Genomic DNA, 14,434 nt, shown 5'->3' on the forward strand with positions numbered 1-14,434 from the left:
TATAAAAAGAGTTATGAAACAACTATTATAAGGGAGAGATGGGGGGAGGAGTTGGGATGGAGAGGAAAGTTTAAACCTTACTCTTATCAAAATTGGCTCAAAGAGAGAATAGCATATCCACTCAGTTGGATATAGAAATCTATCATATCCTATAAGGAAGTAAAAAGGGATGGGGATAATAGAAAGGGAGGAGGAACTGATAAAGGGGAAGGTAGATTGTAGAAAGTAGTTTTCAGAAGCAAAGCACTTGTGAGGAGTAAAAGGGTAGAGGTAAGGGGGCAATAAGTGAAAAATAGCATGGAGGGAAATATACAGTTACCTTAATCACAAATATGAATGTCATGAACTCACCCATAAAACAGAAGTGGAAAACAGAATGGCTTAAAAATCCGAATCCTACAATATGTTGTTTTAAATATTATATATTACAATATGTGAAAACAGAGAGATACACAGAGGTTAAATAAAGGGACTAGAGCAGAATCTATTATGCTTCAATTGCAACAAAGAATGCAGAAGTAGCAATTATGATCTCAAACAAAACAAAAGCAAAAATAGATCTAATTAAAAGAAATAAAGAAGAAAATATCTTATTGAAAGATACTATAGACAATGAAGTCATATCAATACTAAAAATATATGTACCAAATGGTATAGTATATAAATTTTTGAAGGAGAGTTTGAATAAGTCACAGGAAGAAATAGATAGTAAAACTGTAGCAGAATGAGATAAATTTAACCAAGAAATAAACAAGAAAGAAGTTAAGAAGATGAATTAAAAAAAAAACTCTGGAAAAGTTAGATACTGGAGATCTCTGGAGAAATTTGAGTGAGAATAGAAAGGAATACACCTTTTCTCAGCAGTACATGGTACCTACACAAAAATTGAGCATGTATTAGGGCAAAAAAACCTCACAACTAAATATAGAAAAACAGAAATAATAAACACATCCTTTTCAGATGATAACACAATAAAAATTACAATGATTGACAATGGAAAGAGAGGGTAAAAATTAATTGAAAATTAAAATTAAATTTAAAAAGTGGTTCAAAGAATATATCATACAATTGATAATTCCATTAAAGAAAATTACAATAATGACAAAACATCAAAATTTATGGGATTCAGTCAGATATGGAAAGAATTTAGGACCAAAGAAGATACAGAGAACATTGCAAAATGTAAAATTGATAATTTTGATGATATAAAATTGAAAAGATTTTGTACAAACAAAACCAATGCAACAAAAATATAAGGAGAGCAGAACACTGGGGAAAATTTTTGCAACAAGTATTTCTGATAAAGGTCTCATTTCTCAAATACATAGAGAACTGAGTCACATTTACAAAAATACAAATCAATAAATTTGTCAGAAGATATGCATGAAAAAGCAGCTTTCGGACAAAGAAATCAGAGCTATCCATAGTCATATGAAAAAATGCTCTAATCATTACTGATCAGAAAAATGCAAATTAACACAACTCCAAGGCATCACCGGACAACTATCAGAGTGGCTAACATGCCAAAAATAAAATGATGGATGTTGGAGGGGATGTGAGAAAACCATTTTGGAAAACAGTTTGGAACTATGTACAAAAGGCTATAATGCTATGCATACCCTTTGATCCATCAATATTATTACTCAGTCTAAATAGCCCAAAAACTTATCCCCCAAAAGGAAAAAAAGACCTAGTTGTACAAAAATATTCATACTAGTTCTTATTGTGCTGGCTAAGAATAGGAAGTCAAGGGAATACTCACCCATTGGGGAATGGCTGAACAAGATGTGGTATGTGATTGTAATGGAATATTATTGTTCTATAAGAAATAGCTGAAAAAATTTACATTAAACTACTCCATAGGGAAGTGAACAGAACAAGGAGAACATTGTACATCGTGATAGCAACATTGTATGAAGAAGAATTGTGAATGACTTGGCTATTCTCAGCAATAGTATAATGATTCAAGACAATGGATGAAGCTTACCATCTGCCTCTAGAGAAAGAACTGGTATTGCCTGAATACTGAAGTTTGTCATTTTTCACCTCCTATCTTACATTTTTTTCCTTTTATCTGAGTCTTCTTATACAAAATGACTACTATGGAAATGTTTTACATAATTGTACATGTATAAAGTATATCTGATTGCTTATTATCTTATGGAACAAGAAGAAAAAGGGAGAAAGGGAGGGATAGAATTTGGAACCCCAAACTTTAAAAAAAAGTTTTAAAAATAAAATATCTTAGCAGTGGGAAGGAAGGAAGGAAGGAAGGAAGGAAGGAAGGAAGGAAGGAAGGAAGGAAGGAAGGAAGGAAGGAAGGAAGGAAGGAAGGAAGGAGGGAGGAAAGGAGGGAGGAAGGGAGAGAGGGAGGGAGGGAGGGAAGGAAGGAAGGAAGGAGGGAAAGAAAAGAGAGATTTTGTTGCCTTTAGAGGAAGCCTCAAAGAAAAAAAAGTTAATAAATTGCCTCTAGCATTTGCCATTTGATCTATAAATGTCCATGCTTTTTCAATAAGACTGAGAAGATAAGCAACTCCAAAGCAGGGATGTTTTATCCTTTGTAATTCTATTCCCTCTATTCAGTGCAGAGACAGACACATTATAGGTGCTCAATAAATACTTCTTTTTTTTTTTAAAGCTTTTTATTTTCAAAACATATGCATAGATAATTTTCACCATTCACCCTTGCAAAACCTTGTATTCTAAATGTTTTTCTCCCTCCCTTCCCTCCATCCCTCCCCTAGATGACAAGTAATCCAATATATATTAAACATGTGCAGTTCTTCTATACATATTTCCACAATTATCATGCTGCACAAGAAAAATCAGATCAAAAAGAAAAAAATGAAAAAGAAAATTAAATTCAAGCAAACAACAACAAAAGTGGAAATACTATGTTCTGAGCCACATTCAGTCCCTACAATCCTCTCTCTGGATGCAGATGACTCTCTCCATCACAAGACCATTGGAACTGACCTGAATCATCTCCTTGTTGAAAAGAGATGGTTCTTTTACCATCAGAATTGATCATTGTAAAATCTTGTTGTTGCTATGTACAATGTTCTCTTGGTTCTATTCACTTCACTTAGCATCAGTTCATGAAATCATCCAGAGGATAGTTTCTTATAGAAGAATACTATTCCATAACATTCAGTAGAGACACTGGTGGGTCAAAGGGTATGCACAGTTTGATAGCCCTTTGGGCATAGTTCCATATTGTTCTCCAGAATGGCTGGATCAGTTCATAATTCTCCCAAAAAAAGAATTAGTGTTGTATGGGACATTATGGACCACAAAATCAGAGACTCTCAGAGAAGGAAAAAGCAAAAAAGAAGTTTATTACAATCTTGAAAGAAAGGGCATCTCTCATCTGACAAGTAGTTTGTCAGTAAAAGGAGTATAAAGTAAAAACTACAAAACAGAAGATTAAATAGCCAGAATGCATAACCCCCCTTTCTTCCATTGTTTGGGGGAGTCTGGGCTTATATTTTAATCGAGGAAATCCTACCCAGAAATAAGAGAATTAAAAAGAAGTACTTAAATACTAATTAAGAGATGGTGGGAAACAGGAGGGGAGAAACACCTGCAACTTTTTAAGCTCTAGCTCTACTTGTTATTATAAAAGCTCAAGTCACAATTATGGTATAGTTTAAGATTATATTCCCAGGAGAGTATGTTCACTCAGTTAATTCCATACAGTGTCCCAGGGTGGACAGCATTCATCATTATCTTTTCCTGTCATCTTAGCCAATCTGAGAGGTATGTAGCGGTAGCTCAGCGTTGTCTTAATTTGTATTTTTCTGATCAATAGTGATTTAGAACATTTTTTCATATGACTAGAAATGGTTTGAATTTCCTCATCTGAAAATCGTTCATATCCTTTGACCATTTATCCTTTGGAGAATGGTCAATAATGCTTCTTGATTAAAGCAGGGAAATAAGCCTTTATTAAGTGCTTAATGTATGGTAGGCATTGCACTAAATGCTGAGGATACAAATACAAGCAAAAACTTCATGTCCTCAAGGAGCTTCCAGAGGAATTCACCAATGGGATAAAGGGAGGAGACAGGCCTTCTGCAGGGCTATGCCATGGTGAGTGGGTCATAGAAATGGGACATTGTTATCAGCCAGGAGTAAGAATCCTTGGAGAGTCCTAATGGGGTTTTCTCATACTTGACTAGGAAGGTCCTCTCCTAAGTTCTTGCTTAGAATCATAAGATTTTAGATTTAGAACCAGGAAGAGTTTTACAAGTCATTAAGTTCATCCCCAAAGATGGCAGAACCTAGGCCAGGAGAGTTTAAATAATTTTCTCAAGACTATATAGGTCTTAGACAGTAGAACTGAGACTCAGACCCATGTCTTCTGTTCTACACACTGCCTCCAAGAAGGGAAGCTGAGTCTGGAAGACAAGGCAAGGAAAGTGCAGTCTGAGGCCTCTGTCTTTCACTTCATCATCTTATACTTAGGCAGGCCAAAAGAAGGCATAAAAATGGCGCCTTCATGAAGAGACAAGAATTCTACTGTATTAGCAAGCCCTTCGGGCCAACCCAGCCTACCCTGGTGGAGAGAGCACAGGATTTAGAGTAGGGAAGTCCCACCTTCAAATCTTGCCTCCAGAAAATTCCCATCCTCTCTGAGCCTCAGTTCCTCTCTCTGATCAAGAGTTTCTGGATATCTCAGGGCTGTTCTGAGATTCCAGTGAGATAAAGTGCTTTGGAGACTAGAACGCGTTACATACATGGCAGTTATGGTTACTTGCTACTATTAGCACCTTTTTCCTTGTCTTTTTATATGAACAGAGGTCATGCCTACATGCCAGTTATGGACTTGAATGGGGTCACACAGCTACCGTCTGAACACAGGTCTTTGGCTTGGGGAGCGTCGGAGCCACAATAAACAGGCTGCCAGCCTGCACCTTGCCCCGTTTCCACTCTGGTGGAGGAAGGAAGGACCAGCCCAGTGCCCCGGGGGAAGCTGGGCCGCGTTCCCGGTTCACTCCCGGACAAAGGCTCTGGGGCTGAATGATCCCTCCGGATTAAGTGTTCCTAGTTTTGAGAAGTTGGCCTTCAGCCAGGAGAAGAAAGGGACTGGGAAAGGAGGCGGGGCTGATGCAGCTGGAAGCCAGCGTGGCCCCGGGAGCCCGGGAAGAGATTCCCTCTGAAGGACTTTCTATGGAGCCGCCTCCTGCCCGGGGCGGCCGGAGGCCGGGGAGGCCGGGGAGGCCGGGGGAGGCCGGGACGGATTATTCAGAGAGGAGTCTGCGGTGCCAGCAGCAGCTGCCAGCCGAGGGCTCGTCCGAGGGCCTCAGTTTGGGCAGCCGGGGCTTGGCTTTGTTTGCTCGGGGGAACTCGAGAAGGAAGGCAGCCGGGGGGGGGGAGGGGAACGCGCCGAGGACACTTAATCCAGCCGGGCCCCCGGGCCACTCCCCGGCCTCTCAGGTCAGGGAATTCACCCAGTAGCTGCCTGCCCGGGGTCGCACGGACTTTTCCAGCCGGGGGGCGGGCGCGCTAGCTCCACAGCCGATGCTTGCCCACGAGCTTAACCGGATGGGGCAGCGGGGGGGCCGCGGGACCCACGGGCACGCTCCCCAAAGCTGAGCAGCGGGACGCACTGGTCCCCCAGCGGGGGGGCGGCTCCCGATCTGGGGCGTGTCTGCGGGCAGGAGCGCCTCCGAGGACGAGGGAGGGAGGGGGCGAATGGAGGGCTCTGCCGCGGGGCGCCTCACCCCTCAGGGGATCTGGAGCCCCCCGGCCACGCCCCGGGGACCCGCGGAGCTAATCGGCCGCCTCCTGTTCCCAAGGTCGCCCTCTTTCCCCTCCTTTCCCTTGGCTGCCCGTCCGGCTCGGTGTTTAGTTAAGAGCCGGCCCGCTCCAGGGGCCTTCCGACTGCCGAAGGAATGACCTCATCCCTGGCCGGGCGTCCCTCGCCTGGCAGCTCTCGGCTTCCCCCCCACAGGGCTTTTCAAGTTCCGGGCTCTTGGCTGGCCCCGACGGAAAGGTCTCTGGGAACAGAAAGGCCTCTGGGAACAGAAAGGCCTCTGGGAACAGAAAGGCTGGAAACCTCAACTCACCCACCGCTGAGAAGGGGAACGAGTACCGGAACCCCCCGCAGGAAAACGGCCTGCTGGAAATGCGGGGGGGCAGCCTTCCTCCAAGGCCTCCGGAGACCCCGAAGCGGGCTGTGGCCCAAGAGCCCCAAGGCTCGGTCAATGAATGGTGCGGCCAGGCAGGAGCACCGAGGTGCAGGCTCCAGCTCAGACATTTCCTGGCTGTGTGACAGCGGGCAAATCATCGGAGCTGCCTGAGCAGGGAACGTTGCGACAAAGAGAGTGCTGCTGTTCTCACACTCACTCTGTTGGGCCATTTCCCAGATGCAAAAACTAAGTCCCCTAGCCAGGACGTTCCCATCTCGAAGCTATCTCTTTCCTGAAGTGAAAATCAGAAGGTTTATCTGGGAAAGGCAAAGGGAGAAATTCTCCCGGAAGAATAGCCGGGCTTAAAGGGCAAATAAAGGCCCAAGAGAAGGACTTGAATGGAAGGATGCACACACGCACAGTTTTTGGATTCAAGCTGAGTCATATCGATGTAGGGAAGCTCTGGTGTGGAAACTCCCTCTATCAATGCAAGTAGATATGTAACTCATCTATAATTTATACTCTTACGTGGGGCACTAAGACATTAGGTGACTTGACCAAGGTCACACAAAAGTGGAATTTTCAATCTAGGTCTTCTGGACTCCGAGGCTGATTCTCTATCATATACCCACAAGAGAGGACAAAACTTCTAGTTTTCTCATTTGTATACTAAGGAGAATTCTTATTTGGCGAATTAAATAGGATACTGGCTTCCTTGTTGGTCCTGGACGGAGCCACTCCTGTCTCCCAACTCCCCGCTGTCATTTCCATGGCTGTTTCTCATGCCCGGGATGTTCTCCCTCCACTTGTCCTCTTCTTGTTGTCCTTGAAGTCGCAAACAGGATCCCACCTTCTTCAAGAAATCATCCCTCGGTGGATTATTTCCAAGTTATTCTTTATATATCTCCTTTGTAGATGGTTTGTGTATGTTGTTACCTTCAATAAATTGTAAGAGTGGAGGCTCTTGTGCTAAGAAAGTACTTAACAGTGACTGGTACACGGTATTTCCTAAATGCTTCCTAACTTTCAAGAAGTAAAGAAAAAGAAAACTGGGTTTAATTCACTTATGACCCAAGAGAGACTATTTGGACTTTTTGGGATATAGTTCTTTACTGATCATGAAACAGACTGAAAGCTACTTTTTCCTAGAGAAGGATTTTGGTTCATTTTTAAACATTCTAGTCTGTGGTGTATAAGATCAGAGGCTCAGCAGTGGGATCAAAAATGAACCGATTTCAGCTTCAGAAGAAGCTGGGTTCTGATGGTATACCCTGGCCCAAGTAAGTCCCCGAACTCCTCCATGCCCCCTTGAGCTCTTGACGAGCATGAATCCCACACTGAGAAGGCTGCAAGAGCTCCCGGGCCCACCGAGATGGCGGGGCTGGCCCCCAAAACTTGAAATGCATCAAAACAGAAAGGCTCCTGCTGATAAAGCATGGAGCTTTGTGTATGTGAGGTTGTGTGTGTAATAAATGTGTAAGAATATGTGAATGAGTGTGCTGGTGTATATGAGTGTGAGCATGCATTGTGCATATAAGAATGTATGTGTGGGCATTAGTGTGTGAGTGCGTAAGAATATGCATGAGTGTATGTATAGGAATGTATGTGTATGTGTAAGAATGTGAGTGTGTAAGAATGAGTGTGCATGTATATATGAATCTGAGTGTGCATGTGTATATAAGGGTGCGCATGCATGTGAGTGTGTAAGAATATGAGTGTGCATGTATATATGAATCTGAGTGTGCATGTGTATATAAGAATGCGTGTATAAGGGTGCGCATGCATGTGAGTGTGTAAGAATATGCATGAGTGTATGTATAGGAATGTATGTGTATGTGTAAGAATGTGAGTGTGTAAGAATATGAGTGTGCATGTATATATGAATCTGAGTGTGCATGTGTATATAAGGGTGCGCATGCATGTGAGTGTGTAAGAATATGTATGAGTGTATGTATAGGAATGTATGTGTATGTGTAAGAATGTGAGTGTGTGTGTTCATGAATGTGAGTGTGTAAGAATGAGTGTGCATGTATATATGAATCTGAGTGTGCATGTGCACATAAGAATGCGTGTATAAGGGTGCGCATGCATGTGAGTGTGCATGAGTGTGTTTTTGTGAATGTGTAAGAATATGTGTATGTGTGTGCACAGGAATGGGACTGCACGGGTAAGAATGCGTGTGAGTGTGTAAGTGTGCATCCGAGTATGTGCATGTGTGTATAAGTGTGTATGAGTGGCCGTGAGTGTGTAGAGGAGTGTATACGTGTGTTGGGTGAACACAAACATCCATCGGGCAGTAACGGTCTAGCAAAGTGGGGAAGTGTGGACAGGGCCCGGGCCCTGCGGAAGAGCTGCCTGGGGCACTAGCTGTGGTGCCTTCACCCCCCAAAGCCCCAGAATTCCCGGGGCTGGTTCCACAAGAGTGAAGGTAGGAAGAAAGCTCGGACAAAGCAAAGAGAGGGGTCCCCGAGGGCCGAGGGTCCCACTTCACGCGCCAGACGTCCAGCCGCAGAAGGGGGGCCGGCCCGACCGGTTTTTCTGGCGGGCCCAGGGCCGAGGAGCCAGCCGGGGCAGGCCGGGAGCCTGTTCCCAAGCGGGGCCGCGGCCCCTGAGCGGCGGCCCGTAAACCCCGAGGCCGGGCTCGGAAGTGGCCCGGGGGCTCCTGGGCCCCGGGGGAGGGGGCGGAGTCCCCAGCTGACGCTGCGGCCCGGGGGGAGGTGACGGCCGGTTCCGCTCGGGCCCTGGAGGCAGGAGCGTGGAGGAGAGGCAGCCAGGAGAATTCGGTTATTTCTAAAAAAAAACAAACAAAAGCAACCCTGCTCTTCCCGGCGGCGTCAAGCTCGTCTCCGGCCCCCAGGCCTTTGTAGCGGCCGTCTCCCCCGCCAGGAATGCCCTCCCTTCCCCACCGAAGCTTTCCCAGTTCTCCTCCGTCCGAAGCCGAGCGCCGGCGGCTCGCGCCCCTCCCCCCACTTTCTGCACCGTTTTATTTGCATTTACCCCTCGCCGGGCGCTCCCCGAGGGCGGCAGCTGTCCCGCTGCGCTTCAGGGCTGCGGCGCTCCTCACTGGGGCGCCCGGTCTGGGCCAGCACCCAGGAGACCCTGATCGCGTGGGAGGCCGCGGGCCCGGGGTCTTTGAGGTTCCAGGCTGGGCTCTCTCATCCGCGGGGGGGGGGGAGGGGGGGGGCGGGAGGGGCCGCGGGAGCCCAGGGGAGGGCCGGGGTGCGCCCCCCGGGCCCTCGGGCAGCCGACATCCCGCCCTCCGAGGGAGCCGAGGGCGCGGAGCCCGCCCCGGGACGCGCTCGCGAGGATCGGACTCACTGCGCCGGAGGCGGGGAGTCTGCACCGGGGCAAAGCGTACGGGGAGGGGGGGGCGGGGGGCAGGGGGGAAGTGAGGGGGGGCTGACACCCGGGACCCGGCTCCCACGCCCCGGCTGGGATCCAGGGCGCCACCTACTTGTCATCGCACCTCGGAAACAGACGAGGCTGCAGAGCTCGCCAGCTCAAACCCAGACCTCGGGGACCAAAGGGCCCGCCTCCAGGAGGAAGGCCGAGAAAGCGCCGGGCGGAACCGCAGCCTCCTGGCCCCAGGCCCCTCTGCTCCCCTCCCCCCCAGTGAGCTTCCTTAAACAGAGGTGTGCTTGTAAATGTTTAACTACCAGCTCTCACGGTGGCGGGGATGGTGTATGTGTGTGCTCACTCAGGGCATGCCAGGAAAATCTTCATTATTCACATTCCTCCTGCCCTTTTTAAATTATTATTTTATTTTTTATTAAAGCTTTTTATTTTCAAAACATATGCAAGGACAATTTTTCACCATTGACCCTTGAAAAGCCTCGGGTCCGCTGTTCTCCTTCCTTCCCCCCCACTCCCTCACATATTTGCACAATTATCATGCTGCACAAGGAGCCTCAGATTAAAAAGGGGGGAAAGAGGAAGAAAACAAAATGCAAGAGAACAAGAAGAAAAAGAGCGAGAACGCTCTGTGGTGATCCACCCACAGTCCCCCAGTCCTCTCCTTGGGTGTAAATGGCTCTCTCCATCACAAGATCATTGGAAGCCATCTGAATCGTCTCATTTTTGAGAAGAGCCTCGTCCCTCCGAATCCATCCTCATACGGTATTGTTGTTGAAGTGTACAGTGATCTCCTGCTTCTGCTCATTTCACTCAGCATCAGTTGATGTAAGTCTCTCCAGGCCTCTCTGTATTCCTCCTGCTGGTCCTTTCTTACAGAGCAATAATATTCCATAACCTTCATATCCCATCACTCACTCAGCCATTCTCCCATTGCTGGGCATCCACTCAGTTCCCAGTTTCTGGCCACTACAACAAGGGCTGCCACAGGCATTCTTGCACATACGGGTCCCTTTCCCTTCTTTAAGATCTCTTTAGTAGAAAAACTGCTGGATCAAAGGGGATGCACAACTTTTTTTTTTTTTCCATTTTGTCAGATGATTTATTCTTTTTATTTATTTATTTTAATTTTTAAAATTAATTTTTATAATTATAACATTTTTTGACAGTACATATGAATAGGTAATTTTTTTTTTTTACATTATCCCTTGTACTCCCTTCTGTTCCGAGTTTTTCCCCTCCTTCCCTCCACCGCCTCCCCTAGATGGCGGGCATTCCCATACATATTAAATATCTGATAGTCTATCCTAGGTACAATATATATGTGCAGAACCGAATTTTGTTGTTGTTGTTATTGTTGTTGCAAAGGAAGGATTGTATTCGGAAGCTAAAAATAATCTGGGAAGAAAAACAAAACAAAACAAAACAGGATGCACAACTTTTTGAGCTTAGTTCCAAACTGCTCTCCAGAATGTGTGGATCAGGCCACAACTCCAAGGACAATGTCCCAGTTCCCCCAGCTCCCCTCCAACATGGAGTCATTATCTTTTCCCGTCACTTTAGCAATCTGAGAGGTGGGAGGTGATACCTCAGAGTTCTTTTAACTTGCATTTCTTGATCAATAGTGATTTGGAACACTCTTTCATATGACTAGAAATGGTTCCAATTTCTTCATCTGAATGTTGTCTGCTCACATCCTTTGACCATTTATCCCTGGAGAACGGTTTGAATCTCCTTCACTTTCTAAAGTCCAGACAATCAACAAAAATATTAAGACCCTCAGGCTCCAGACTCCCTCTGGGCAAAGATCAGATTATGACCCCTCCCTCCAGGGCATCCTCCACGGATCTGAAGAACTGGTCATTCCCCAGCTCAGGAAATTCCTATGGTTCCCTTCTTAGATCAAATACGAATTTCTTAGTTTGATTTCCAAGCTCTTCAAGACTTCCTCTAATCTACCTTTCTGGGAAGATTTCATAGGACTCCTCACCTCCTCCTCTCTAGTCTCCTTGCTGATCCCCACACACAGGCTTTTATCTCCCATCTGTGCTCTTGTTTGGGCTTTTCCCCTGAATTGACTTTCTATTAATTTTTATGGGTTTTATCTGTATTGATCTGTGATCAGGCTAGTACATCCAAGTGAAGTGTAGGTTCCTTAAAGGCAGACATGGTTTCATTTTTGGTATTGTAGCCCAGCTCCCGCAACAGTGCTCAGCCCATAGAGAGAGCTTAATTAATTCCTGTTAAATCCCATAGCTGCATAAAAAAATGTTCAAAATCATCAATAATTAGAGAACTACAGATTAAAACAACAACCACACAACCTATCAGATCGACTAATATGACAAAAAAGAAAAATGACAAATACTGAGGGGGTGTGGGAAAATAGGAACACTGATGTATTGTTGGTGGAGTTGTGAAGTGGTCCGACCATTCTGGAGAACAATTTGAAACTCTGTCCAAAGGGCCATCAAACTGTGTGTACCTTTTGAGGAAGCAGCATCACTACTAGTGCTGAACTCCAAAGAAAGAAAAGAAAAGGACTACAGGTGGAAAAATATTTGTAGCAGCTCCTTTTGTATTGACATAAAATTGGGAACAGAAAGAACATCAGCTTCCTTCTTCCCTCCCTCCCTCCTTCTCTTCCTTCCTTCCTTCCTTCCTTCCTTCCTTCCTTCCTTCCTTCCTTCCTTCCTTCCTTCCTTCCTTCTCTTCCTTCCTTCCTTCCTTCTCTTCCTTCCTTCCTTCCTTCCTTCCTTCCTTCCTTCCTTCCTTCCTTCCTTCCTTCCTTCCTTCCTTCCTTCCTTCCTTCCTTCTCTTCCTTCCTTCCTTCCTTCTCTTCCTTCCTTCCTTCCTTCCTTCTTTCCTTCCTTCCTTCCTTCCTTCCTTCCTTCCTTCCTTCCTTCTTTTCCTTCCTTCTTTTCCTTCCTTCCTTCCTTCCTTCCTTCCTTCCTTACTTCCTTCCTTCCTTCCTTTCTTCCTTCCCTCCTTCCTTCCTTCCTTCCTTCTCTTCCTTCCTTCCTTCTCTTCCTTCCTTCCTTCCTTCCTTCCTTCCTTCCTTCCTTCCTTCCTTCCTTCCTTCCTTCCTTCCTTCCTTCCTTCCTTCCTTCCTTCCTTCCTTCTTTCCATCCTTCCCGTCCTCTCTCTCCTTTTCTTTTCTTTTTTTTTAATGGTTAATGCAGAAATTTTATTTTGCACAACTAGGCTATCCACTTTTGTAATGAATTTTGTTTTTCTTGCTTTTTCAATAGACTGGGGAGGGGGAAGGAGTGGGAAAGAATTTGGAACTGAAAATAAAAGAAAACTGAATTTTTAAAAATTGGGGGGAGGAAGTGAGCTGAATTGTTGACATTGCCAAGCTCTTTCCAGAATGTATGTTTCAGGCTAAGCTGATAGGTACCTGAGGGTTCCCACATTTCAAGAGACAAACTCTCCAAAGCAGATGGAGTATTCTTTCTCTCCACTCTGTGGAGCAGAAGGTGAGATATGCAAACATGTCTCTAGGCCATTGTCCTGCCACTAGTCCCTCCATGGTCCAGAGTCACCCAGACAAAGGCGACCTTTCCAGTAGCTTGTGGTGCTCCCTTTGCCAAACCACCAGCAGCAACATCAACAAAAGCCCTTGGGGGTCATTTGGGGGAAAAAACAAAAACACAAAAAAACCTTTTTAGCCTTTCCAGACTTTTTAAAAGTGGAAAACAGGTTTATAATTTTATTTCATCGATGAAAAATTTGACCTTTCAAACTGAAAGATTAAAATAGAAATGAAAAATAGAGTCATTCATGTTTCTCGTTTCCTCTCTAGTTCAGGGGAAAGGTTTCTAAGTAGTAGCCAACAAATAGATTTAGAAACACAAAACCCACCACAGATATCTTTTAAAAGAACCCTGAGAGGTGCTAGTAATAAGAGAAATTTTAAAAACCTTTGACAAAGTAATGTGCCTGGTGGCTGAAGCATGAGAACACTCAGTTGCCCAGGAAGCGCTCCCATCCGCAGGGTCCCCTGGACAGGGCAGGCAGCTAGCCTAAGCTCTCCCGGGAAGGCTTATGGCCCTCCTGAGGCTGAGGAGGGGGGCCCACGACCAGCTGGACGTCTGCCAGGAAGACCAAAGCAGCTGGGTGCTCTCTAACTTGTTCATCCCTTTTGTGCCAAGGAACTGGTCCAAAACTCCCAAGCTGCAGCGAAAGAAAGGTGGGGATGGAGAGGCGGCTGACTGGTAAGCAAGTGGCTTAGAGGTGACATTATTGAATTTGCAGGTAGCTCAAGCCTGGGAAGAATGACTCCCCAACTTAGCCATATGGACATTTATTAAGTATCAACTATGTGCTGCCTCAGGGACCCAGAAAGAGACAAATTAGAGAGCCCTTGCCTTCAGAGACTTATACTCTCATGAGGGAGACAACAAGCATCCATAAACAAGAGAAAGACGGGATAAAGAGGAAATAATTAGGAGAGAAGGCACTAGGAGTAAGAGGAGATGGGGGAGCTTCCTAGAAAAGGGAGGATTTTAGTTGGGACTTAAGAAATACTGGGAGGTCAGCATTCCAGGCCTGCGGGAGGGCCAGAGAAAATGCCTGGAATTTAGAGATGAAATGTCTTGTTTGGGGAACAGCCAGAAGGTCAGGGTGGCTGGTGTTGGGGAGAAGCCTGGAGAGGGAGTAGGGGTTGATTATGAAAGACTCTGAAGGCCAAGGAGACATCTTGTGCTTGCTGCTGGAGGACACAGGGAGCCCCTGGAGTCTATTGAGTGAGGGTGACATGGTCAGAGCCCAGCTTTAGGAAAATCACTTTGGTGGCTGAATGAAGGATGTATTGGAGTGGGAGAGACTGAGGCAGGCCGACTCACCAGCTTCCCAGGCGATGAGGGGCTTCTCCAGGATGGGGGACCGTCAGAGGAGAGAAGGGGGGATTAGGGAGATGATGCGAAGGTGACTGGCCGAGGCACTGT

At 45.8% G+C, this 14,434-nt stretch overlaps 1 long non-coding RNA gene across 1 annotated transcript in view; it reads right to left on the reverse strand.

Annotated features, from left to right (window-relative positions):
* LOC141552091 (uncharacterized) overlaps positions 1-7,387 on the reverse strand; it is an 18,793-nt gene extending 11,406 nt beyond the window's left edge. Inside the window, exon 1 of the long non-coding RNA XR_012485055.1 lies at positions 6,072-7,387. This is a non-coding gene — a long non-coding RNA (uncharacterized LOC141552091). The remainder of the gene's footprint in view (positions 1-6,071) is intronic.
* Positions 7,388-14,434: the final 7,047 nt, after the last annotated feature.

The sequence above is a fragment of the Sminthopsis crassicaudata genome, chromosome 1, assembly GCF_048593235.1.
Source record: "Sminthopsis crassicaudata isolate SCR6 chromosome 1, ASM4859323v1, whole genome shotgun sequence".
In the NCBI taxonomy this organism is placed as follows: Eukaryota; Metazoa; Chordata; class Mammalia; order Dasyuromorphia; family Dasyuridae; genus Sminthopsis; species Sminthopsis crassicaudata.